The sequence below is a fragment of the Chiloscyllium plagiosum genome, chromosome 33 (assembly GCF_004010195.1).
Source record: "Chiloscyllium plagiosum isolate BGI_BamShark_2017 chromosome 33, ASM401019v2, whole genome shotgun sequence".
Lineage (NCBI taxonomy): Eukaryota > Metazoa > Chordata > Chondrichthyes > Orectolobiformes > Hemiscylliidae > Chiloscyllium > Chiloscyllium plagiosum.
The window spans coordinates 18,706,189-18,732,727 of NC_057742.1; the positions used below are offsets into that span (position 1 = coordinate 18,706,189).

Consider the following 26,539-nt stretch of genomic DNA (forward strand, 5'->3'; position numbering starts at 1 on the left):
TGTTCTGGATCTTGTCAAGCTTACTGAGTGTTATTGCTGCTGCACTCGTCCAGGCAAGTGAAGAATATGCTGTCATACTCCTCACTTGTGCCTTGCACATAGTGGACAGGCTTTGGGGAGTCAGGAAGCGAGTTACTGCTCTGCCTAGGTTCTGTGGCTGCGTTTTCACCATTAGTCAATACGATGTCAATTCAAATCCTTTTATAGAAACCTGAGCACATAACCTAGGCCAACACCCCAGGAATGACTACTGGAATGTTGGAAATGCTTTCAACTGGATTAAACAGAGGCACCACATAACCTCTTTGACAGAAGCAAAAGATCAGTATTCTTCAGAGACAAAGTGCACTTTTGATTCCACAGTCCACATGTATCCCTCAATCAGTAACTAAAATTGATAGCTTGGTCGGCATGGTTGCTCAGTAGTTAGCATTACTGCCTCACAGTGCTAGGGACCTGGGTTCAATTCCAAACTCGGGCGACAGTCTGTGTGGAGTTTGCACATTCTCCATGTGTCTGCATGGGTTTCCCCTGGGTGCTCTGGTTTCCTCCCACAGTCCAAAGATGTGCAGGTCAGGTGAATTGGCCAGGCTAAATTGCCCATAGTGTTCAAGGATGTGTAGGTTAGGTGCATTAGTCAGGGGTAGACATAGAGTAATAGGGTAGGGCAATGGGTCTGCATAGGTCACTCTTCAGGGAGTCACTGGGTGGGCTGAAGGACCTGTTTTCACACTGTAGGGATCCTATGATGGTTATTTATTTCTTTGCTAACTCAGGGACTTTGCAAAATATAAATTGCTACATTTCCTATATCAAAACAGTAACTGAACATTGAAATTGGTGCCATCTCAGTGGAAGCAAGTCACCTCAAGCCTAAAGATCTGCCTGAGAAAAAGAGCCTTCAAAAGTATCCCACTGGTTGTTAATTACTTGGGACAGTCATGAAAGCACCTATATAAAAATAATTCTATGCCTTGTTTTGCTTATCATGCAAAGTTTTGTGCAAGGAGTTCCAAACATATTATTTACCCTGCTTTGATCAAATTAAGCAGGTACACCTTGTGCCCATTAAACAGGTTTTGTACTGAATTAATGTCTGAATTGAGATGCTTGTGCATAGACTGCACATCCAATTTTGTCAGCACCGTGTAAGCAATCTGCACTAGCACTGCTGATAATATTGCTGTCATCAGGCTAGAGCAAGAACAGCAACTCAAGTTTAAACTCTTTCATTGGCCAGAGCTTCAGATACTTCAAAACTCTGAAAAAAGGGAAGGGTGTCTAATGAATTTTCTGGCCATCTTGCCAAACAAAGAAACAGCCCGAATGCGACCAACGTATCTTTTGGTTTCACTTCACGCAAGGAGAATCTTCCGCAGGAAACTTGTAGATGGCATTCCTGTCCTGTGAAACATTAAGATCCTCAATGGGGCAATTAATGCCTCATCATGCCATGGTTAATATCCAACCAATCACAAAGCCGCAATTAAAGTGCACCAAACTGGAAGTTAATAGTCTTGAAAGGTTACGTGTGGATGTTTATTGCCCAATGTTTATGCTCTTGGTCATGTATAGATTGGCCTTGATCATGAGTTCCTTACCCCCAGTTGACAAACAGCCCACATTGATTTTACATCAGGCCACGCCACATGTCAGCAGAGTTGCCTGAAACTGGCTAATCCCAGCAGCTACAAGAATAGGTGCTCAAGGTGGTTATTAAATTGGCCACAATCTCCGGTGTTGGCGCGGAGTGGGGGGGGGAGGTCAATGATAAGCTTTCCTATATAGAATCTAATTCTGGTGGAGTTGGGAAGGTGACAATGATTGAGTACACTACTACCCCATCTAATTACCCTTCCCACCGCCCAGCACCGTTAGGGTTTTGAGTTTCTGCCATTGAGCCACATAAGGAAATATCATCCTAAATAGTCAGAAAAACTTCGGCAAAGAGGTGGATTTAAGCAAAAAATCACTATCTCCCTTTTAACACAGCCTGTCGTTCAGATGTACTTGATTCTAGTACCCTAGCTTCTACAGAATCATTCACCTTTGAAGCCTATTTTTAAGTCCTATTTTTAAGATTTCATGGCCTCATGTTATAGCGGTCTAAAAAATAGGCTTCCTTTGCCAGTTACTCAAACTCTACTTATACCACTAACTGACGACACTATTCCCAGATGGAAGGTGAATTTATCACTAAGCACGATATAATTTTCTTTCCCTGAAATAGAACCAGCCTGACTCTTTTATTTCTTATCTATGCTTTAAGTTATTACACAGGCAGTGACTTAAACTCTTATCACTGCATTTTTTTGTAAACAAAATACAACTGACAATAAATGACGATTCTATTCTACTCATCCCAGCTGTCTTAGAAGCTGCCTGTACCTGCAGAATGATGGAGAGATTGATCGTAACTTCTAATTAGAGGCAACAAAAAACACAAACTTTATTCTTTAAATAAACATGCAGACAATAACTTACATAGGAAAATAAATGAAATCGAAAAAAGGCAAGTAAATTAATTTGGCCTGCAGATCATCAGGCTGCAGAGTAGCAGGACATGCTTGAATATCTTTCAATTACTCCTTTCTAATGTTTAATTTCCCATGTACTGTAAAATCTCTTTTTACTCGTTACAATGATGTATCATTTTTAATATACTGATTTACATACATTGTCTTCAGTGTCAATTTTTCACCAATCAACTGATTATATCCAAAATGCAGAAACAAGATCTGTAAGCTGTTAACCAACAGCAGCATCTCTAAATGTTCTTTTCATAAAAAGGACATCACTAGTAACTATGCATAAGCTATCCAAATGAACCTTTATATATAAAAAAGGAATCTAATGGTTTGGGAATTGAAAATTTCAATTGGCTAGTTTGGGGCAGCGAAATTCCCACCTTTAATATTAAATAACATTCACACTGACTTGCAAAAACTGAAGTAGTTTTCAAAGCAAGACTATATTAACAGAAATGATAGATTTGTCTATTTGTACACAGTGAGCATATACATATGTTCTCAATAAAGTAATGACACAAGGCACAATGTCTTGCAAAAAGCTTATTTCATCCAAGACTTGGCTTAATTTGCTTAATTACATGAATGTTGCTACTTTTTGGATTTATTTTAATTTCCTTTTGCCTCCAATTTAGACAAAAAGTAAATAAAGTAAAAGATTGTCCAAATGCTTTTCATTAACTCTTCACTTTAGTGGGAGTCTAATTGTATTATATTGTTAGTAACACGTACAAAACAATTTATACTAATATCCAACAAAACAGTCTCATGTATTCTAATTAATTATAGCCCATATCCAGACAAAAACATCTGCATTTCAAAATGAAACTATAAGTAATAAACTTGTCAGAAATGTTCATTTAAAAAAAATACAAAAAAGTGAAAGTCATGAGGAATGTGGGAACCTTGAAAATTGAATTATTGTAAACAAAGGTAGGGAATTGGTAGACATGCTCTACAATTAAATTGTCAGTATTTACAAATGAGGGAGAAAACAGTATTCCAGCCATACCAAGGAAATTAAGACTGAATCAGGGACAAGGACTAACCAACATTAACATAAGCAAAACTACAATGAAGAAGAAAATAATGGCAGACAAGAGCGAGAAATTCCTAGGACCAATTTCCATCTTGGTTTTAATAAGCAGTGAGGAAGTGAAAGAATACCATTGGCACTTCTGCACAGTTCTCTGCATTTGACACACATTCCTTTAGATTAAAAGCTTGTGCATGTTATTCTGCTATTACAGAAAGGGGAAAGAGGAAAATCAGAGAATAAAGTCTAACCAGTCCAAAGATATGCTGGTTAGGTGAATTGGCCATGCTAAATTGCCCACAGTGCTCAGGGATATGTAGGTTAGGTGCATTAGTCAGGGGTAGATATAAGTAGGGGAAATGGATCTGGGTAGATTACTCTTCAGAGGGTCGGTGTGGACTTGGAGGGCCGAAGGGCCTGTTTCCACATTAGGGGGATTCTACGATTCGATGGTTCTCTGTTATCAGCAAATTACAAGGGATGTACAAATGAAGACAGGGTGACAGAATGTCTAGACAACTTTCAGCTGATCTGAGACTGCCTGTGCTTATAAACTATAGGTCTTACCTGATAATTGGATGTGACTGGTGATCTGTATGAATCTGTGCTGGAGTTACAACTCAGCAGCACATCTATTCGATAATGAGATGGAAAGCTGTGTAACAAAGTTTGTGATGAAACACAAACTTTAGGTTGTGTAAATGTCATAATAATATTGCTAAGATATACTGTTAAATTAACCAAATTGGTAAAATTATGCAAACTGAATTTTAACATGGGGAACACGGTCCATGGCAGGCCAATTCGAGGAAGCAAGTTGCAGCCAGAGCTCGGAGTGGGAGCAGACAGAGCCCAGGCTGGCCAGGGGAATGGGTTCTGGAGGTAAGTCCTGGACAGAGGCCAGTGCATGGAGGCAGTAAGGTCTCATGTTCTGGGCACGGCAGGCACAGACTCAGTGAACTATAGCTTCAGTACATTAAAGACACTTTTCATTCTCATTCTGGACTTTTAAACGCTGCATTCCCATGCCAGTCTATTTTTTTCTATTTCAATTCTGTGACAACACTTGAAGTATCTGTACCTAGGTACCTTGAACCTAAGATGGCACCTAGAGGCCACATTAAAAACCTTTCACTGCACTCATTTGACAGCACATGACAATAAATGCTCTTCTATTCTATTTTATCTGAAAATGATAGAATTACATTTTTTCTAAATGCAGTAAACTAGAAATAGTGATGGTGCAAAGAATCATTAAAATATCAGAAACTGATACAGAAATTATTCAAAATAATCTAATAGAGCAAAATAGATAAAAGTTATGCTACCTTTATACAAAACTTTGGATAGACCTTGCCTGAAGTATTGAGCACATTTCTGATTACCGCATCTGAGGAATGATGCTGTTATGATATTGGATCAGAACCCAGAAGTATTCCGGACATTTTTCACTTTTAATTCCAGAATGTCTCTATTAAAAGGGGATTGCTACAGACAAAAACAAACTTCAGGATTGAAACACAGTGCTGCCTCGCAAAGTCCTGTGTGGGATCCAGAGACTATCACACCTGTAAAGTATAAGTGGAATCTCAAACACAGAGGAAGAAGGAACAGGAAGCAATATGATTGAGCTGGCATTTCCTCAGCAGAAAAATCAACTCTTGCAGTTTTTTTTGTGTGTTTTGCCCTTTGAGGAAAATAGAAAACATAAGGTTAAAATCAACTGCAACACTGGTGTGGGTGTGCTAATGGGAGAAGGTGTCCTGGTGAACTGATGTTTGTGTGAACTAGGCTGAGTTTGAATGCCGTTATGCTGCCTAGATTGAACTCCTCATCATCCCTAGCAGATAAAAGGACTCTTTTACTCTGAGAAGCCAGCGAGCGACATAGGAAGTATTACAAGAAGGAATCTTTTGCTCGGAGTGTTGTTAGCCAATTATTATCAAATGAATCAGGACAAAAGGATCTAAACTAACTGTAAAAGCCAAGAATCCCAAAAACGACTGTTTAATTATTAACATTCTATTATCTGCTCTTCTTGAATGACCAAGAGAGATCGATCCATGTACCTTGTAACTTGTATTTTTTTTGGCACTCCCTTCTTATTCCTAATCTGTGCGTGTATATGGCTTGTGATATCATTTCTTTTCACATTTCGTAACTAGTAAATTCAGTCTTTTGTTAACTGAAGGAGGCCTGGTTAAATTGATTCTTTTTAAAATATAATTTCATTTAGTCTGCAGTAAAGGTGTTCAAAAGAGAGGGATTATTTTGAAACAAACCTTATTGCAATCCTCCCTGAGAAATAAAGAAGAGGAGCAAGTTCATCCATCCCCCTGCAAGAGCTTGACAACTTAGGTATCTCTTGGGTTCTGGGGAATCTCTCCAGGAGTCTGATCATAACAATACATTGACATGTATTGTAGCCTATGTTAATTAGAATAGTACTGAGTCTGCAAGAGTTGTTACATGTGGAGATTATACAAACTAGGTGAAATAACTCAAAAGAGGCCAGTATCCCATCACTAAGTCACCCTTTATTTACATGTGCATAGTACTTGACACTAGTTCAACATCCTCAGGGCCAGCTCTCAGAATGAGCAGAACCCCTGACACACCTGTTATAATTGTCAGCCCGGGCTCCCTGATGGGGCAGGATTAACAGCCCCAATCAGGGAACTCATGTTCTATGAGGTTCACCTGTCTGACCTTGTTACAATCGCGACACTTGTTAATGTTTCAAGTTTCATCAGAGGGATCATCAACTTTTTTTATATAAACGATGGTTCCATTTCGTAGAATGTAAAAGGTTAAGGATGATTCAAGTTTTCATGATGTTAAAAATTAGAATTAGAATCCCTACAGTATGGAAACAGGTCCTTCAGCCCAACAAGTCCACACCAACCCTCCCAGACCTATTCCCCTATCCTATATTTGCCCCTGACTAATGCACTTCACCTATGCATCCCAATTGGCAATTTAGCATAGCCAATTGATCTAACCTGGTAAAAACAATGACTGCAGATGCTGGAAACCAGATTGTGGATTAGTGGTGCTGGAAGAGCACAGCAATTCAGGCAGCATCCGAGGACAGGCAAAATCGATGTTTCAGGCAAAAGCCCTTCATCAGGAAGGGCTGATGAAGGGCTTTTGCCCGAAACGTCGATTTTGCCTGTCCTCGGATGCTGCCTGAATTGCTGTGCTCTTCCAGCACCACTAATCCACAATTGATCTAACCTGCACATCCTTGGACAGTGGGAGGATACTGGCGTACCCGGAATAAACCCATGCGAATTTGGGGAGAATGTGCAAACTCCACACAGACAGTCACCCGAGGATGGAATCGAACCTGGGTCCCTGGCGGTGTGAAGCAGCACTGTTAACCACTGAGCCACTGTGCCACCCTAAAGGGAAGCAGAGAGAGAGAGAAGCTATTTCTGCTTCTTTTCGATGTCTAGGACCAGGAATCAGACCTTAAAAATTGAACCTAGCCTTTAAGGAGTTAAATTGCAAATCACACTAACATTCAAAGGGCAAGAGAGGTTTGGGACACTGTTCTGCAAATGACATTGATATTATGTTACTCGCTAATTTTAAAGTCTTTGATTAGTATATTTCTGCTAACCAAAGATATGTGGGATGTGGAGGTATGTGGAGTTAGGTCATGGATCAGCCATTATCTCAGTGAATGGAATAGCAGGCTAGAGGCTAAATGGTATTCTCATATTCCTTTGTTCTTGTTTTTCGCTCCCAAGAATAAACTGGCACTTGCTCACTTAATTGTCATGGAGAGATGACATATCTGAAGCTAGGAAGAATGTGTAAATATATAAATCAAATTAATGGGTACTATGTGCCTGCCTATATTGCACAACAGAGAATCAGCATGGCTAACAGTATTCTCTGCACAACTATCATTTTTCAGTGAAGTGCTTGACAGATATCTTTGCTTTGCAACTGGACTGATGTCTGGGGAGTATAGGTCTAACAGCACAGCTTTAAAAAGGCAGTGACATATGCAGGATTCTATGATGTCCCTTCCTTAATAATCAAGTTGTCATTTTTATAAAATAAAAAGCTGAAGCAACAGAGCAAGGTGTCTCCATGGCACTCTAGAGTCTTCAGTCTGACTTTTCTGAAGGAAGCACTGTTGGAACAGCTCACATGCAAATGGCTATGCCAGAGGCATAATCAACAACTCCAGTACTTTAACTGGCTGTACCAATATATTGCCTACTGGGCTGAACTGAGGTTGGGATAAAAATAAACGCAATACATTTTGTAAGTTATTGGCTAAAAATAATGAGTGAACTAATTTCTGCAACCAAGATTACGTCTTTAGAAAAGGGAAACTGTGACCAGTTTGAGCAACTTAGCACGGCCAACTGACCTAACTTGCACATCTTTGGACTGTGGGAGGAAACCAGAGCATCCGGAGGAAACCCACGCAGACACGGGGAAAATGTACACACTCCACACAGCTAGTCGCCCAAATATGCAATCAAACCCGGATCGCTGGCACTGTGAGGCAGCAGTGCTAACCACTAAGCCACAGTGCCTCTTAACTCATTGGCAATTCACTCTGTTGCAAAACAAAGAAACAGAGCAAAATCATGAATTAACCCCTCAACAGGGAACCAGGTCATGAATCAGGCAATTACAACCCCATCAGCGAAAGGAAATTGTGCCAAAGTGGGTCAACTATTCCATAATAGTTTTACATGGACGTAATTATACTTTTGCCATCTAATTGGGTAGATCACTAGTCGTGATGATAGAGGCCCAGATAACCATGATGTTTCCTAGTTTCAAGTCATAAAAAGCCAATGAAACCCACTGTTCAATGATATCACTCATTCAACTGATAAATCCTTGATATTGAACACCATCAATACAAATACGTATTCAAAATGGTTGGTGCTGTAAGCATGAGACCATAAGACCACAAGTAGTCTATTTGTCCCATTGTGTCTGCTCTACCATTCGATCATGGCTGATATGCTTTTCAACACCATTCTCCTGCCTTCTCTCTGTAACATTTGATCCCCACTCCTAATCATAAACCTATCTATTTCTGTCTTAAAGACACTCAATGACTCGGCCTACTGACCTTCTGTGGCAATGAGTTCCACAGATCCCACTCTCTTGCTGAAGAAATTCCTCCTCATCTCAGTTCTAAAGGAATTTCCCTTCAGTCTGAAACTGTGCTCTTGGGTCCTATTTTCTTATACAAATGGGAACATCTTCTCCACATCCACTCTATCCAGGCCTCTCAGTATTCTGTAACATCCAATCAGACCCCACCCAAATCCCCCCCCCCTCCCCCCAACATCCTTCTAAACTGCATCAAGAGCAGACCCAGAGTCCTCAGCCATTCCTCATATGACAACCCCTTTATCCCCAGGATTGTTCTTGTAAACCTCCTCTGGACCCCTTCCAATGCCAGCACATCCTTCCTAAGATACAGAGCCCAAAACTAAGCTGTAGAAGAGAGACCTGTACTGGAGGGGAATCAGTATTCTTGCAGGGAGGTTCACGAGTGTTACTCAGGAGGGCTTAAACTAGAGTGGCAGGTGGCAGGGAACCAGATCAGCAGGTCAGCAAATGGAGCGATTGAGGGGAAGATACATGTAAGGATGAGTAAATCTGAAATAAAGCATGGGCACAGTCAGGTAAATGAGCATGACGGTACTAATCGGCTGAAGTGTGTTTACTTCAATGCAAGGAGTATTATAGGTGAAGCAGATGCGTTTAGAGCTGGATCAGCATGGAACTGTGACATTTTGGCCATTACAGAGTCTTGGTTGAGAGTCGGATGGGACTGGCTGCTCAACGTTCCAGAGTTTTGTTGTTTTAGATGAGAGTAAGAGAGAGAGAGAGGGGTGGAGGAGTTGCTTTACTAATCAGGGAGAATGTTACATCTGTACTCAGAGAGGATATATTAGAGGGCTAATCCATTGAAGTAATATGAGTAGAACTCAAAAACAATATGAGTGCTATCACTCTGATAAGATTATACTATAGGCCCCTCAACAGCCACCGAGACATTGAGGAATAAATATGTCAGCAGATTATGGAAATATGCAATAAAAACAGAATTGTCATAGTGCGTAACTTTAACTTCACCAATATTGACTGGGTCTTCCTTAGAGCAAGAGGCTTAGAAAGGGCAGAATTTGTTAAGTGCATCCAAGAGGGTTTCTTGAAACAGTATGTGGATAGGAGAAAGTGAGGGCTGCAGATGCTGAAGAAGTCAGGGTCGAAGAGGGTGGCGCTGGAAAAGCACAGCAGGTCAGGCAGCATCCGAGGAGCAGAAGAGTCCACAGTTTAGGCATAGGAGGGGCCACACTGGACCTTGTGCTGGTTAATGAGCCTGGCCAAGTGACTGACCTTTCAGTGGGAGACCATTTTGGAAACAGTGATCACAACTTCTTAAGTTTTAAGATAGCTATGAATAAGGATAAGTCAGGACCTTATGGCAAGCTACTAAATTGTGGAGGGGTAAGTTACATCAGTGTTAGGCAGGAGCTAGAGAGTGTTAATTAGGAGGAGCTGTTATCAGGCAAGTACACATTTGACATGTGGGAGTTGTTTAAAGAGCTGTTGATGAGAGTTCAGGACCGGCATGTTCCAGGAAGGAAAAAGGATTAGGATGGCAAAGTAAGGGACCTTGGACAATGAGGGAGGTTACGAATTTAGTCAAAAGGGAAAAAAGAAGCATATCTAAGGTTTAGGAAGCTAAACTTAGACAGGAACCATGAGCAATATAAAGAAATCAGGAAAGAACTCAAGTAGGGAATTAGAAGAGTAAGAAAGGGCCATAAAATGACCGTAGCAAGTCAGCTTAAGGAGACTCCCAAGGCATTTTATATGTACATTAAAAACAAGAGGATAACTAGGGAGAGGGTAGGCTCACTCAAGGATAGAACATAGAACATAGAACATAGAAGAATACAGCGCAGTACAGGCCCTTTGGCCCTCAATGTTGCGCCGATCCAAGCCCACCTAACCTATACTAACCCACTATCCTCCATATACCTATCCAATGCCCGCTTAAATGCCCATAAAGAGGGAGAGTCCACCACTGCTGCTGGCAGGGCATTCCATGAACTTACGACTCGCTGAGTGAAGAACCTACCCCTAACTTCAGTCCTATATCTACCCCCCCTTAATTTAAAGCTATGCCCCCTTGTAATACCCGACTCCATACGCGGGAAAAGGTTCACACTGTCAACCCTATCTAACCCCCTAATCATCTTGTACACCTCAATCAAGTCACCCCTAAACCTTCTTTTCTCTAATGAAAACAGCCCCAAGTGTCTCAGTCTATCCTCATACGATCTTCCTTCCATACCAGGCAACATCCTGGTAAACCTCCTCTGCACCCGTTCCAGTGCCTCCACATCCTTCCTATAGTATGGCGACCAAAACTGCACACAATATTCCAGATGCGGCCGCACCAGAGTTTTATACAACTGCATCATGACCTCAGGACTCCGGAACTCAATTCCTCTACCAATAAAAGCCAGTACGCCATATGCCTTCCTCACCGCACTATTTACCTGGGTGGCAACTTTCAGAGATCTGTGTACACAAGAGGGATAAAGGAGGGAAGTTTTGGGTGAGATCCTAAATGAGTACTTTGCATCAGTATTCACCAAGGAGAAGAATATGGAGGATAGTAAGATTTGTGTGGTACATGCTAATACGCTAGAGCTTTTTCAGATCAAGAAAGAAGTGGTGTTGGATGTATTGAAGAGCATTATGGTAGATAAATCCTCAGAGCCTGATGGTATCTATCCCAGGTCATTGAAAGAGGCAAGAGAGGAGATTGCTGGGGCCTTGACCAAGACCTTTGTATCCTCATTAGCCACCAGAGAGGTCCCAGAGGACTGGCGAGCAGCTAATATTGTTCCTCTGTTCAAGCAGTGAAATAGGGATAATCCAGGAAACTATACACCGGTGGGTCTCACATTGGTGGCTGGGAAGGTATTGGAGAGAATTCTTAGAGATAGGGTTTATGCGCATTTGGGTAAACATGGCCTAATCAGGGACGGTCAGCATGGCTTTGTGCAGGGCAGATCATATCTAACTAACTTGATTGAATTTTTTGAAGAGGTGACAAAGGTAATAGATGAGGATAGAGCAATGGATGGTGTCTACATGGATTTTAGTAAGGCTTTTGACAAGGTCCCTCATGGAAGGCTCATCCAGAAGCATTGGATCCAGGGTGACTTGGCCAGGTGGATTCAGAATTGGCTTGTCCACAGAAGGCAGAGAGTAATGGTGGAAGGTTGTTTTTCAGGCTGAAGGTCTGTGATGAGTAGTGTTGATGTATTGATGTACAGAGACATCTTGGGATTCAAGTCCACAGTTCCCTGAAAGTGGCCATGCAAGTAGATAGGGTGGTGAAGAAGGTGTATGGCATGCTTCTCTTTATTGATTGGGGAACTGACCACAAGAGTCAGGATGTCATGTTGCAGCTTCATAAGACTTTGGTAAGCCATGCATAGAGTACTGTGTATAATTCTGTTCACCACATTACACGAAGGATGTGGAGGCTTTGGAGAGGGTGCAAAAGAGGTTTACCAGGATGCTGCCTGGATTAGAGGGTATGACCTATAAGGAGAAGCTAGAAAAACTCGGGTTGTTTTCTCTGGAGAGGCAGAGGCTGAGGGGAGACCTGATAGAAGCTTATAAAATTATGAGATGCATAGATAGGGTTGATGGTCAGGATCTTTTGATATAAAATTCAGCAATTCTAATGTAAAGACTAATCTAATAGTCCCAACATGGACATCTATAAAGCACTCCAACCTATAACCTCAAATAGATGTGTCAGAGTACTTTATGTAATATTGAATAGCAAATGCATTGCTGGGGAAGAAGGAAGATTAGTCTCCTGAGTTTGTGGACTCAAACTACTATAGCGAGTTGCCAATTTTAGTTCTAGTGAAAGCTTTGCCACACAGTTTTGAAATTAGTTGAACGCAATTGATTTCAGTCAACCCTTATTTACATACATTACAACCAATTATCTCACACTCCTGTATTGACATTGCAATGGAAGCTTTTTTTCAAAAAAACATACAGTCTGTTGAAAGCAAACTGAACAAAGAAACTAATTGATATTATCCAGCCAACTATGTACTAACAAGTAAGCTGTTAATCTTTGAGTACAGAGGAATCAAAGACTATCTTTATTCTATTTTGCTGAGCTCTTGAATTTGGTTTTGTTCTGAACATGTGGGAGTTAAGGTAACTGTCATGTATGTGGAAGAATCTCTTACTTGCAAGTTCCTGGTGAGAATAAATGCACCTTATATTTACGTGCACAAAAAGAAGTACTGTCTAAATTTTACTTATGCTCCCTCAATTCCAACTCTTAAACCCTGTATCTTTCCTGCCCAATGTGAAAACAAGAATTAGAAGCTTAGAATCCTGGCTGAAATAATGATTGAAACAAATATTGTTTTGGTCTTAGAGCACAAAGTACCAAAAACAATCAAAAATGGATTACCTTTCAAAGGAGCTAACAGGCTCTACCTTAGAATTATAGAAACACAGTCCAAAGGTTCCAAAGAAATGAATGACAAACTTGATATTGCATGATTTTTCAATATCATTCATGGATTGTTAAGAGGTTTCCAAGAGTCTTCCCTCTGCAGTTTTAGATGAGCTCAAGAGAAACTTTATTCCAGCGCAATCCCTAAATAAGACCATATGATGATGAGACAGAGGAGCAGAATTAAGTCCCTTGGGTCCGCTCCACCCATTCAATAAAATTGTGTTTGATCTGATAATCCTCAACTCCATTTGCTTGCCCTTTCCCTGTACCTTCAATTCCCTTACTGATTAAAAATTCACCTCAGCCTTGAATATATTTAATATCACAGTCTCTGCCCTAAACAATTTTACTGATTCACTACCCTCTCAGAGAATAAATTCTTCCTCATTCTTGGGCAATCCTTTACCCTGAGATTACGTCCTAGACTCTCCCACAAAGGGAAATAATATCTCAGAACACTTGACAGGATAGATACTAAGAAACTTGTATGTTTCAATAAGATCTCCTCTTAATCTTCAAAATTCCAAAGAGGACAGATCCCTTCCTACTCAATCTCTCAGAAGAAAATCCTTTCATAATTAACCTCATGAACCTTCATGGACTACCTCCAATGCCAATGTATTTTTCCTTAGACAAGGAGACAAACCTGTTCACACTATGTTTGATGTGGCTTAGCTATAGTGCCCTGTGTAGTTTTAACAAAAGTTAATAATTTAATGCTCCATTCCCTTTGCTTTCCTATTTCCTGCTGAACGTGTATGCTAGATTTTTGCGAGTCATGCATGAGGCAGCTAAATTACTCTGTGCTGCAGCTTTCTGCAGTCCTTTTCTAATTACATAATAGTCAGCTCCTCTATTTTTCCTACCTCACACATTCTTCCACATTCTCTTCTGCATGCCTACCTTTGATTTTGATTTTCCCAATCTACATGGAAATTAGTGTCACACATAATTACAGTCATTTTTCATTAGTTTCATTACTTCCTGACTTTTTTGCCCTACAATATAGCTACCATTAGGGCACCTCTCGACTATGCTCACCAGTGTATTCTTCCCCTTGTTATTTCTTACCTCCACTCATATAGATTCTATAATACCTAATTCAAGATCATTTCCTGCTATGTACTTGTTCTGTTTCATCCTGATACAGCTACCCAACCACCTTTATCTTCTCCCCAGCCATTTCATTAAGTTACATACGCCTGAAAATCTAATTCCCAGTTTTGATCGCTTTGATTTTTAAATACAGCAATTCATCTTTCTCAGTCATATACAGATGCATTTTCTTTTACACCTGCTCTATAATCATGTCTGGCAAACTTTTTCCAGAAAATGGACTGCTCATAATATTGCACGTTTTCATTAAGCGCACTTTGAGTTCGACACTGATATCGTGGCAAACTCCTGGCATTGATTCAGCAAGACACAATTTTCAGCTTTAAGCTATGATTCCAACTTGACTGTAACCAGGAAAAATAATCACATACTGTATGAATTCATTTCCAATCTGTAACCGCACATATAGGAACTCAACCCAAGGGATTGTAACAATTTATTTTCATATGGACACAGAAGACTATTTTGGTCCATTGTAGCCGAAATGATCCTTCATGCACTGAAATCAATTATTACGAATTATCCCAAGGCTTAGGTTTAGTCAATTTTGCCCTAAGATCCATTCAATATTTGATTCAATAGGATTTTTCTACAATCTTAAATACTGGTTGTTTGAACCTATTCTGCTGTCTTTCTGTACTCATTAGCTTAGTGTCTTATTTTGGGTTTCACTTTTCCCGAACACTAACAATGTCTGAGTATCATTTGAATGGATAAAGGCAGCAGAAAGCTACAGAACAAAGGCTGATGAAGAGTGCGGAACTCTGCTCTCTTTCCACAGATGCTGCCAGACCAGCTGAGTTTCCCTGACAATTTCTGTTTTTGCTACAGAACAGAGAGATTTGGTAGTCCTTGTGGCATAAATCACAAAAAAGAACTAGCATTCAAGTTCGGCAGGATATAGGGGAGGCAAATGGAAGTCGGACTTTATTTCAAAGGAAATGGAGTTTAAAAGTTAGATTTTGGTAAAATGGTATAAGGCACTAATTAGACCATAGCTGAAATAATGTGAACAGTTTTGGGTCCCCTATTGAAGGAAAGACAGCCAGATAGAGGAGGCAATCCAAAGAAGGGCCATTAGACTGATTCCAGATATGGCGGGACTGTCTTATCAGGAAAGGTTGAGTAGACTGGGCCTGTATGCATTGAATTATAGACCCTATTGTAACATATAAGATTCTTAGGGGTCCGGATAGGGTTGATGGGGAAAGTTTGTTACTCTTTGTGGAAGAGTTTAGGACTAAAGGGCATAATCTCCAGAATAAGGGGTCACACATTTAAGACAGAGATGAGGAGGAATTTTGTCTCTCAGAGGGTTGTGAATCTGTGGAATTCTTTACCATAGAGGGCTGTCACAGCTGGATCATTAAATATATTTAAAACTGAGATTGACAGATTTTTAATCAGTGAGGGATTCAAGGGTTAGAGGGAAAAGGCAGGAAAGTGGAGTTGAGGATTATCAGATCAGCCATGAGCTCAAAAAATGGGGAGTTTCCCAATAGGGTAAATAGCTCCTACACCTTATGGTCTTATGCTTGTGCACCCCACAATTAACAATCTACGATGGTATTTTAAAAGCTTGCAATTGTAATAATTCCAGCAATATCCCATTTTCAGATAGGTACAGAGAAGTTATTTCTGATTTGTTTTTGGGCAAGTCTAGGACTGAGGGCATAGTCTAAAAATTGGACTTAGCCTTTCAGGAGTTAAATTAAGAAACATTTCTAGGGCAAGCACAGTTTGGAATACTATTCAGCAAATGACACTGAAGCTATGTTACCCATTAATTTTAGAATCGTTGATTAATACATTTCTGTCAAGCAAGTATATAGGAATATAGAGGTATGTGTGGAGTTAGGTCATAAATCAGCCATGATCTCATTGAAAGGCAGAGCAGATCTGATGGGCTGAATGGCCTACTTCTACTTCAATGTCTTATGGCCTTCAATAAGCTCACCACTCAGCTCCTGAGTAAAAAACCTTCGTCACTTGAGTGTTCCATCTACAATTCAGCCATTCCGACACCAGACGTCAGTCATTAAATCCTTCCCTGAATAATGTCCGGGACTTGATCACTTCCTTTATGTTGCACCAAGTTTGATTTAATGATGAAAATATCATGGCATTACACATTTATAATCTGTCACAGCCCAGTCATTTTGAAGGGATTTTACCCAATAACTCATCTGGAGGAAAAATACAGCTTTCTGTTGAAAACCACCTTAGAAAAATCAATGTTATCCACTTCATCCTCATGTCTTATAACCAACAAAATGATAAATCTCAAAGTCTACTGCCCACTTTTCAACTTACAACAAACTTTCATTCTATATTATAGGCCTCCACAGAGGCAATTCAATTTAAAAAGATGCATTCAATAAAATCTAAATAGTAAATTAAGGCAACAACTAGTTGACTTCTATCTTCTGAATGTTAGTTTTGAAGGATTTTACTTACAACAACCACGGCTCCAATAGTCTCCTTCACTTTCTATAATTTTTGACTGCAGTGGAGATTTGAAACTTTTTCAATGAAGTGATTCTCTTCTAAATGGTGCTGACTTCCGCACTGCATTAGCCTGCAACAGACTGAATTTTAAAGCAGCAGTACCCCACAATTATCTTGGTACAGTGATTCCCAAAATAGCCTTACATTGCCAAAGGAAACAATGCTGAGGCCCTTTAATTACGAAGGAATAATGTTTGTTCTATTTATTTAATTTTAGAACAATGAGTCAAGCATGTGGGTATGGCTGGAACCACAGACGGCTGCTTGACTCGAGCTTGGAACCTCTGTCACACCCACGCAGCTAAGTAACATCTCAAAGGCAAATAAACTAACATTACTTGGAACCTGGAATAAGTTGCAAGTTCATTCTCTGAGACTAAAGGTTGGGTTGGAAGGCAATTTAGATTTAAACTGAAGGAAATGATGTATACATGCAGTATTAAGTGCAATGGGGTGAAGATCCTTGTTACTTTGTCAAGAAAATGTGTAGGTACTGAATTTAATCTTAAGCTCTTGCTTTTATTCAAAACTAAAGATTCTAAGAAGTTGTTTTATTCACCAGACTTAGCAAGTTACATTATTTAAAGGAGACAGAATTTACCTGTGGGAACACAGGAGTTCATACAATGCCCTAAGAGTGACCTCCCACCACCACAACTATCAAAAGATGAATGATGTAATCAAAGATTATGTCATCCTTTTTACCATTCGGTTAGAATAAAACCTATTTAGAACTCTTTGTTAGATATTTTAATCTACCATTATTGCAGTGTTTAATTGCTGTAAAACCCGGATTTATAATTTGGGAACGCAAAGCTAATCCTGTGAAGGGTGTGACCTTATCATAAGTCCCAGATTTATGTCATGTTACAACAATACACCAGCAAGTTAAGAGTTTTCATTCTACTCAGTATAAAGCACATACTGTGTTATACAGAGTTTATGTTCTACAATCAAGTTATGCCTTCTGCACTTTTCTGAAAGAAAACCTTTAGTGGAGCTCTCCTACATTGTCCATTACCAATGTTATGACACAACATGACCACTTTGTATATGCCACAATGAAACAGATAAATGTAACCTTAATGGTCTGAAGCAGTAGGATGACAGAGCTAACTACAGCATGACTTCAATTAGAGAGAAAGCTCTACAAGGAAACAATTTGGTGAAATATTTCAGAATCTCATCATGATAGAATACAAATTCTTACATGAGTGCCCAGTAACATCTCAGCAACACAACAGTGGGATGAGATTGAGCAGTGAGTACTACCTCAACAGCAGGACAAAGAATGCATAAAAGGCTACTTCGACCTGCCTCCATTGTTTGGTTCAACAGTAACTTTGGCAGAGAGTAGAGAGATTGTTTGGTCCACTTCCATCCATCACTAATGTCAAAGAGACCCGCAAAAATGTAAAGAGAAATAAAAGCTTTTTGAAGAGTAGCACAAGAAACCTCAGAAATACAGAAAAGAGCATTGTTCAAAAAACCATCTCTTTTAACTTTAATTCTCAAATCTAGGCAAAAATGCAGCCTTTTCTTTCAAGGAAAGCACATTAAGCTTCAGGTGTCTCCTCAAGCTATTGCTATAGAAATTTCTCAAATATAGTTGACAATCAAACATGCGACTTCTATCGATATTCTATACAGTTTTATTGATTATCTTTTCCGCAGAGACCCCAACTTGTTCATCCTTTGCAGCACTCCCTACAAAGATGGATTCTATTGACCTAATTCAGCACAGTCCAGCTTTAATGTTGCTCTTTTCAGCATTCTTTCACTTTGATGGGGCCAAGCTATTAAGATCAGAAATCACATTGAAACTTGCGAAGTTTGTATTAAGGTCATTTATTGCAGTACCTGTCCTGATCCAAGAAGCACCATTCTGGGACATTTTCTGCCCATGCCATAGAGCTGCCAGTGGTCTTCACCAGGCCTCAGACTGCCCACTGGAGCTACAATGCTGCAGCTGTGACCTGACAATATTCCTCATAAGAGATGTCCCGCAAGCCATTACTGCCTCTAATACTTGCCTGCCCACAGTGGATCCACTTCTTGTGGCCTTCAGGGAGCTAGTTACTGCTAAGCTAGGAGGCCCTCCTTTCCCCCTGGACGGTGGGGCACCAGCCATCTCGGAAGTCAATGGTCACCATTCACCTCCTCAATGGATCATCAGCCCAGACCAAGCTCAAACTCAACACCTCCCTGTTGAGGCTGTGGTTGGAACAGCAGACCAAAGCTGGAGACTGCGAATGAAAGATGGTGGAATAAAGCAGGAAAGCAATCAAACTCCATTGGGACCAGAGCAGTCATCACCACAGCAACCCAGCAGCTCCCTCTTACTTTCCGAGCAAGCCATTCAAAGCTCTAGTAGGTGTGATACTGGAAGAAGAATTGACCATTTTTTCTTTTACATTCTAAAATGTATTTTATTTAAACAATTAATTCATTTACTAATGTAGGAATTTAGTCATTGAAGGTACTGATTGTATTCTATTTCAACTTAGAGGATATAGGCACAATGTTTTCATATTTTTTCTTAAGCAAAGTCTATGGAACCTAACTTCAATTTTGTTTCCTATGGAAATGAATGTTTTACTTACAGTCTTTTCAATCCCAACTTTAAGTGAGGACATCCTGTACTTTTTGGATGACAACACAATTACATTTTGTTGGTTGTAAAGTGATTTGGGTTATTCTGAAGTGAGGAAAGGTGCAATATCAATGAAAGTTTCTTTGCCAGAATTCTATATGTCAAGCTCCTCCAAATCACCATGCATACCTGTCTCAAGGATCAGCCACTACACAGAAAATTCACTGCCCATGCACTCAAACAGATCACTTCAGTTGCAAGGAGCTGTTTGCTCTCAGCAGGAAGGAAAATGACTGAGTGAAAATGGTGCATTAATTTGAAGAGGTGCATCACTCACAAAGGCTTTATCTAGTGACTAGATGAGCCAAGACGGGTTCTGGAATTTCATCTCTCTAATGACTTAGCTACTTTCAGCTGAACAAGTGCTTTTGGAGTTATCCATGTTCTCAGCAATAGGGAAGGTGATCTGCACTCCAAGGTCCCTTTGTTCAGCAACAATTCCTAGGGCCTTACCATTAAGTGTATAAATCCTGCTAAGATTTGCTTTCCCAAAATGCAGCACCTCACATTTATTAAATTAAACTCCATCTGCCTTTCTCAGCCCACTGGCCCATCTGATCAAGATCCCGTTATAATCTGAGGTAACTTTCTTCGCTGTCCACTACACCTCCAATTTTGGTGAGATCTGCAAACTTACTAACTGTACCTCTTATGCTCACATCCAAATCATTTATATAAATGACGAAAAATAGTGGACCCAGCACCGATTCTTGTGGCACTCCACTGGTCACAGGCCTCCAGTCTGAAAAACAACCCTCCACCACCACCCTCTGTCTTCTACCTTTGAGCCAGTTTTGTATCCAAATGGCTAGTTCTCCCCGTATTCCATGGGATCTAACCTTGCTAACTAGTCTCCCATGGGGAACGCCTTATTGAAGTCCATATAGATTATGTCTACCACCCTGCCCTCATCAATCCTCTTTGTCATTTCTTAAAAAAACTCAATCAATCCTATGCATAAAGCCATGTTGACTATCCGTAATCAGTCCTTGCCTTTCCAAATACATGTACATCCTGTCCCTCAGAATTCCCTCCAACAACTTGTCCACCACCAATGTAAGGCTCACCGGTCTATAATTCCCTGGATTATCCTTACCACCTTTCTTAAATAGTGGCACCACATTAGCCAACCTTTCGTCTTCCGGCACCTCACCTGTGACTATCGGTGATACAAATATCTCAGCAAGAGGGCCCAGCAATCACTTCCCTAGCTTCCCACAGAGTTCTAGGGTACACCTGATCAGGCTTTGGGGACTTATCCACTTTTATGCATTTCAAGACATCCAGCACTTCCTCCTCTGTAATATGGACAATTTTCAAGATGTCATCTGTAATATGGACAATTTTCAAGATGTCACCATCTATTTCCCTACATTCTATATCTTCCATGTTCTTTTTCACAGTAAACATTGATGCAAAAATATTTATTTAGTATCTCCCCCATCTCCTGCAGCTCCACACAAAGGCACTTTGCTGATTTTTGAGGGGCCCTATTCTCTCCTTAGTTATCCTTTTGTCCTTAAAGTATTTGTAAAAACCCTTTGGATTTTCCTTAACTCTGTTTGCTAAAGCTATCTCATGTCCCCTTTTTGCCCTCCTGATTTCCCTCTTAAGTATACTCCTATTGCTTTTATACTCTTCTCAAGATTCACTCGATCTATCCTATCTGTACCTGACATATGCTTCCTTCTTTCAACAGGTTAAAAACAAGCCTTCAGGGAGGCCAGTGTGAATAGTGCAAGAGAGTAGCAGAAATTTACAAAAAACTTTGAAGTACTGAAAGTGCTTTCCCTTCCTCTTACTCTCCCCCACTTTTGCAAAAAACATTCAGTTAATGTAAGTTAGGAACTGGTTAACATTACAGTACCTTTTTGCCCAATTTATTCTTTTTAATAGACAGAATAGGAAGGATTAAGAATGATACAAAGAGGGAAGATGCGTCTCGTTGTATTGGAGAAAGGAAATTTCTATAGTTTACTACTTGCAAACATCAAATTCCACCCCCACTCAATTTCCAAGTTTGCTGACATCACCACCATTGTGGGTCAGATCACAAAAAATGATGAGACAGAATACAGGAAAGAGATTGAGTGTTTAGCTGCATGGATATATTAACAACATACTCAGCAAAATGAAGGAGCAGGTCATTGACTTCAAGAAGCAGAGTGGAGGGCACACCCCTGTCTTCTGCATCATTGGTGCTGAGGTGGAGATGATCTAAAGTGTCAAGTTCCTGGGAATGATGATCACCAACAATCTGTCTGGATTCACCCATGTCGATGCGATGATCAAGAAAGCACAACAGTGTCTCTACTTCCTCAGGAGACTAAGGAATTTTGGCATGTCCGTAAAGACTCTTACTAATTTTTATTGATGCTCGATAGAAAGCATCCAATCTGGATGCATCACAGCTTGGTAATGGCAACTTCTCTTCCCTACCCTGCAAGAAACCACAGAGAGTTGTGAACACAGCCCAGTCCATCACACTACTCAAATCATTTATATAAATGATTTGACTCCATCTATACTTCTCACTGCCTTGGGAAAGGAACCAACATAGTCAAGACCCCTTCCACTCCAGTTATACTCTCTTCCACCCGCTTTCATCGGTCAAAAGATGTAAAAGTTTGAATACATGTTCGAATAGATTCAAGAACAGCTTCTTCACCTCTGTTGTCATCCTTTTCAATGGACCTGTCAAATGTTAATTCTAATCTCTCCCTCCGCACCTTCTCTGTGGATGTAACACTATATTCTACACTCTGTTCTGCTACCCTAATGTATTTTGTATAGTACAATCGGCCTACAGAGCATGCAAAGCAACACTTTTCCCTGCATCTTGGTGCATGTGACAATAACTAATCAATCAATCAATCAACATCTCCTACATCTGAATTTCTCATTTATACTGTGAGTTCTCTGCCTCCTTGGGCTCACTTTCAACCTTGAAGTCATGTAAACTGGTCTATGCAACTCCTGACTGCCCGAGGAATTTGAGCTGTTCAAACACTAATTACACATCAATTCTATTCACTAGTAAGAGAATGCAACATGATCTGCATAGGAATGGCATTCCCATTGAACAACTGAGCACACCTTTTTGAATGAGCTATTTAGGGATAAACAAAACATCATTTATTATTTCAGGTCAAGCATAGCTTAATCAAAACCATATCCCAGTTACTTCCACAGATTTGGCTCCTACATACGCATTCTACCCGGATATTGTAATGTGATCAGGTTTGCAATCAGGTAAATTAATACAGGCTTCATTCAACATTACACTTAGAGAGGTTAGAGAGTAATTCTCCTAAACCCTTTACACCCAAGTTCCAGTTTCACCTTGTTCTAACATCACTGATAAAATTGTCCCTAATTATTGCACTAACCAAAGTATATCTCCCTGCCAGTCTTTCATTATTACCCATTTCACCATTAATGGTTAACCTTTGAGACTCAGACGTTAACATTTGGTGACAAATATTTTCCTCATAGCTTCTACTCCCCCTCCCACATCTCCAAAGTATCTGCTAGCCAAGGCTTTAAGAAGGGTGAGATGGATGTACTCTATATGGCTCTCCTTGGAAGGGAAATACTTTGGCATATTGACATTCCAGTCTTTGACAATGATCTAAATGTACTGGCAAAGTTGCTACTTTCCCACTCTCATGAGTTTGAGATTAGTCTGGGATGGATAACAACATCTCGCAGGCGATGGAACTGACACATATGCTTCAACTGGAGGTTGCTCGTCGATGTTCCTGCGATGTCAGAAAGAAGATACATCTTCCAGATTCTTTTATCAGGAATGGAATCACTGGTGAGTTCTTACGGAGACTTAATGGAAGGCTAGAGAATAACATGGCATTCAGAGTCTGGAACCCTGCTCATTGTAACCTCATCCAAATGTTTGGACTGGCTAGATATTGAGGCCATGGTTCTGCACCTTGCTTCACATTGTACTTATAGATCTTTCTTCAAAAGATCACAGTCATTCTGTCATTGATCTCTTTCATTAATGAAATCTGCTTTTCCAAGATGATCTTCAGTAAATTTCCAATAAGATTTCTCTTCTCTCTCAAGTGTTTATTTCTCCAACACTTGGTAATTCGAGCAGAATACTTTCCTCAGCTAGTAATCCACAGCGGTCTTCGAGCTCTAATTCTTTCAATAAGTATTTTTTCCCACCAACACTGGACCTATTTCATTGGTCAATTTCTAAACAATGACATCTGTTGCTGCACACGGGTTGTAGAAATTTTCAATAAAACTTTTCTTTCTCTAATCACTTTCCCGTGACCAATTCTTGAAGCAGCTGTGATCGACAACAACCACTTACCTTATTGTTCATCTGAAATTCAGCGAATAGCTCACTCATGTTGGAGTATGAACTTGGAAGTCTTCATTTCCTTTCAGTTCTTTATGCAGCTGCCAACATTTGACTTCCATAGGAAATTGTTTACTTTCAGTCTCTGAGGCCTGGTCGTGTTATGTGACTGCTAATGGCTACACTTGAACTTAGCTGTCTCTTTAAAACTAAGCAAGAGTTGAAGAATCTAAAACAGCCCAGCATTATTTCATACCTGACTAAATTTTACTAAGGCACCAATCAGCTCCAGCAGCTTTTTAGTTTGGGTTCTGTTGTTTATTGAAAGAAAACAAGTACCTCAATGGCTTGCCGATGAAACCTAATAACAGACTTCAGCTGCAATTTATACAAATCAATAATCTCCACATATTTCAATACTGACTTAATCAAATTTAGACTTAACATTCTCCTTTTCCCACAATAGCTTTTCATTCTCAGCTAGCAGTTGTTGAACTACCTCTTAGTAGGCTGTTTATGATGCTTGAACTTTACCTCTGAGTATATCAGGCTCATCTTCATCTTTGTTGCTCATTATTTTATGTTCTAAAATGGCATCTCTTCTAGGACTCATGACCCAGTGAAGCACTTGTAAGGTCCATTTCCCACACTAGCCATCTCCTGTTTCTTCCCACTGACTCTTTCTGTGTACTTTTATTTCCTATAATGATGTGCATCTGCACTCATCTAACACTGATTGCTGATATATCAACTCATTGAGCTGACTACATCCACCATTATCCCTGAATATCCATTGCCTCGATATCTCGCCAGTCCAAACATTTGGATGGGATTACAATGAGCAGGGTCCAGACTCTGAATGCCCTGTTATTCTCCAACCTTGCATTAAGTCTCCATAAGAACTCACTAGTGATTCCATTCCTGATAAAGGAATCTGGAAGATGTGTCTTCTTTCTGGCATCCCAGTGATCATTGCCTCCAGTCATCTTTCCTGCACTCCTCTTGTTAGGTTAAATGCTCCTGGTGCTTTTGGGCTTTACCCGCACACTGTGTGCTGACTGTGTTTGACGCTTTTGTTTTATTTATTCATGGGATCTCGGTCATGCTGGCTAGGCCACCACTTATTGCCCATTCCTCGGTGCCTTCTGTCTTTCACCCCGCACATTGTACTGCTGCTTTTCTTTGAGCTTTTCCTTTTTACTTGCCACCATTTTGCTTGATTTGGCCATCATTTGCCACCAATAAGATCGGATCAGCACTCAGTAAGGAAACATTGTCAAGCTTTATTAAACATCACACTGTAGAGTTGAAAGAGTAGGAGAGAGTTTCTCTGACATCCTACATATTCAGTCCAGGTTCCATCTTCTTCTGACATTACTAATGACTTAACCCCTATTAATTATTACCATAACCTATCATACGACAATTATGGCATCACATAAATTAATGCAACCAACTAAAGAAAGATTAGCATTTGTATCATGTTCTGTATGGTCAACAGAAGTTTCAAAATACGTTACAATCTATGAACTATTTATGCAGAGTAGTCATTGTTGTAACACAGGATTGGCAGACAGTTTCAGCACAGCCAGCTCCTGCTAATGTCACAGAATCGCAGACTGTTACAGCACAGAAGGAGGCTGTTTGGTCCATTGCTCCTGAACCAGCTCTTCAAATGAACACTTTACAGTGCCATCCCCCTGCTTTTTTCCTATAAACCTGCACATTCTTCCTTTTTCAGATTTGCAATTACAGGTCATTCTGCTAAAACATGTGCTTCATTAATGCAAATTCGCTATAACGTAACTTGACAAATTGGGGACATGTTTCTAAAGTGTGTATTGGGTATTGGCGACTGAGGCCCTATTGGTGCTGCTATTACACAATTTTCTTACAACACGGGGTTGCACAAGAGCCAACTGTAACAATCTAATTCCTTTCTGCATTGGATTGAATCTGTTAGCACCACAATCCAGGACATCGCATTCCAGAACTTGTGTGAAAAAAAATCCTCACGACATTTTTGCTTAATTTTCCAGTTACATTAAATTTGTTCCCTCTTATTTTTGATCCATACACAAATAGGAATCATTTCTCTCCGTATGCTCTGTTGATATCCTCATGATTTTGAATATCTTTATTCTACATCGTCTCAGCCTTTTCTTCTCCAAAGAGAACTGCCCTAACTTCTCTGATCTATCTTCATGACTAGCCATGATGTGGAGGTACCGGTGCTGGACTGGGGTGGACAAGGTCAGAAGTTACTTGACACCAGGTTATAGTCCAATAGGTTTATTTGAAATCACAAGCTTTCAGGGTGCTGTCCCTCCATCAGGTGAAGTGCAGAGAGGTATATAGGCACAGAATTTACAGCGGAGAGATCAAAAGTTCATAGGAACGAGAGTGGAGTGTCAGCAGGTTGAATACTAAGTCTCTGCAGGTGATCAAAAGTGTCAGACCGTGTGAGCAAAGTGTCAAAAGCTGAACAGCAAGTGAAGGGGATGACTCTCTGCCTCAATTGATTGGATTGTAGGTCATCCCCTCACTTGCTATTCAGCTGTTAACACTTTATTCATGTAGTCTGACACTTTTGATGACCTACAGAAACGTATTATTCAACCTATTGACATTCCACTCACACCATTCATACATTTTTTTGATCTCTTTGCTGTAAATTCTATGCCTACGTGCTTCTCTGCACTTCACCTGATAAAGGGGCAGCACTCCAAAAGCTTGCGGTTAAAAATGAACATATTGGACTATAATCAGGTGTTCTGACCTTATCTTCACGTCTGGTGCTCCT

At 40.2% G+C, this 26,539-nt stretch overlaps 1 protein-coding gene across 5 annotated transcripts in view; it reads right to left on the reverse strand.

The window, feature by feature from the left end:
- Window positions 1-26,539, reverse strand: part of mpp2b (membrane palmitoylated protein 2b) — a 536,989-nt gene that overhangs the window by 182,395 nt on the left and 328,055 nt on the right. Inside the window, exon 1 of one of the 5 annotated variants that reach the window (XM_043675080.1) lies at window positions 16,706-16,754. The exons of the other annotated variants lie outside the window; for them this stretch is intronic. The gene's annotated coding sequence lies outside the window, so the exon portion shown is untranslated. Of the gene's footprint in view, window positions 1-16,705; window positions 16,755-26,539 lie in introns of those variants that run through there. 5 annotated transcript variants of the gene reach the window in all.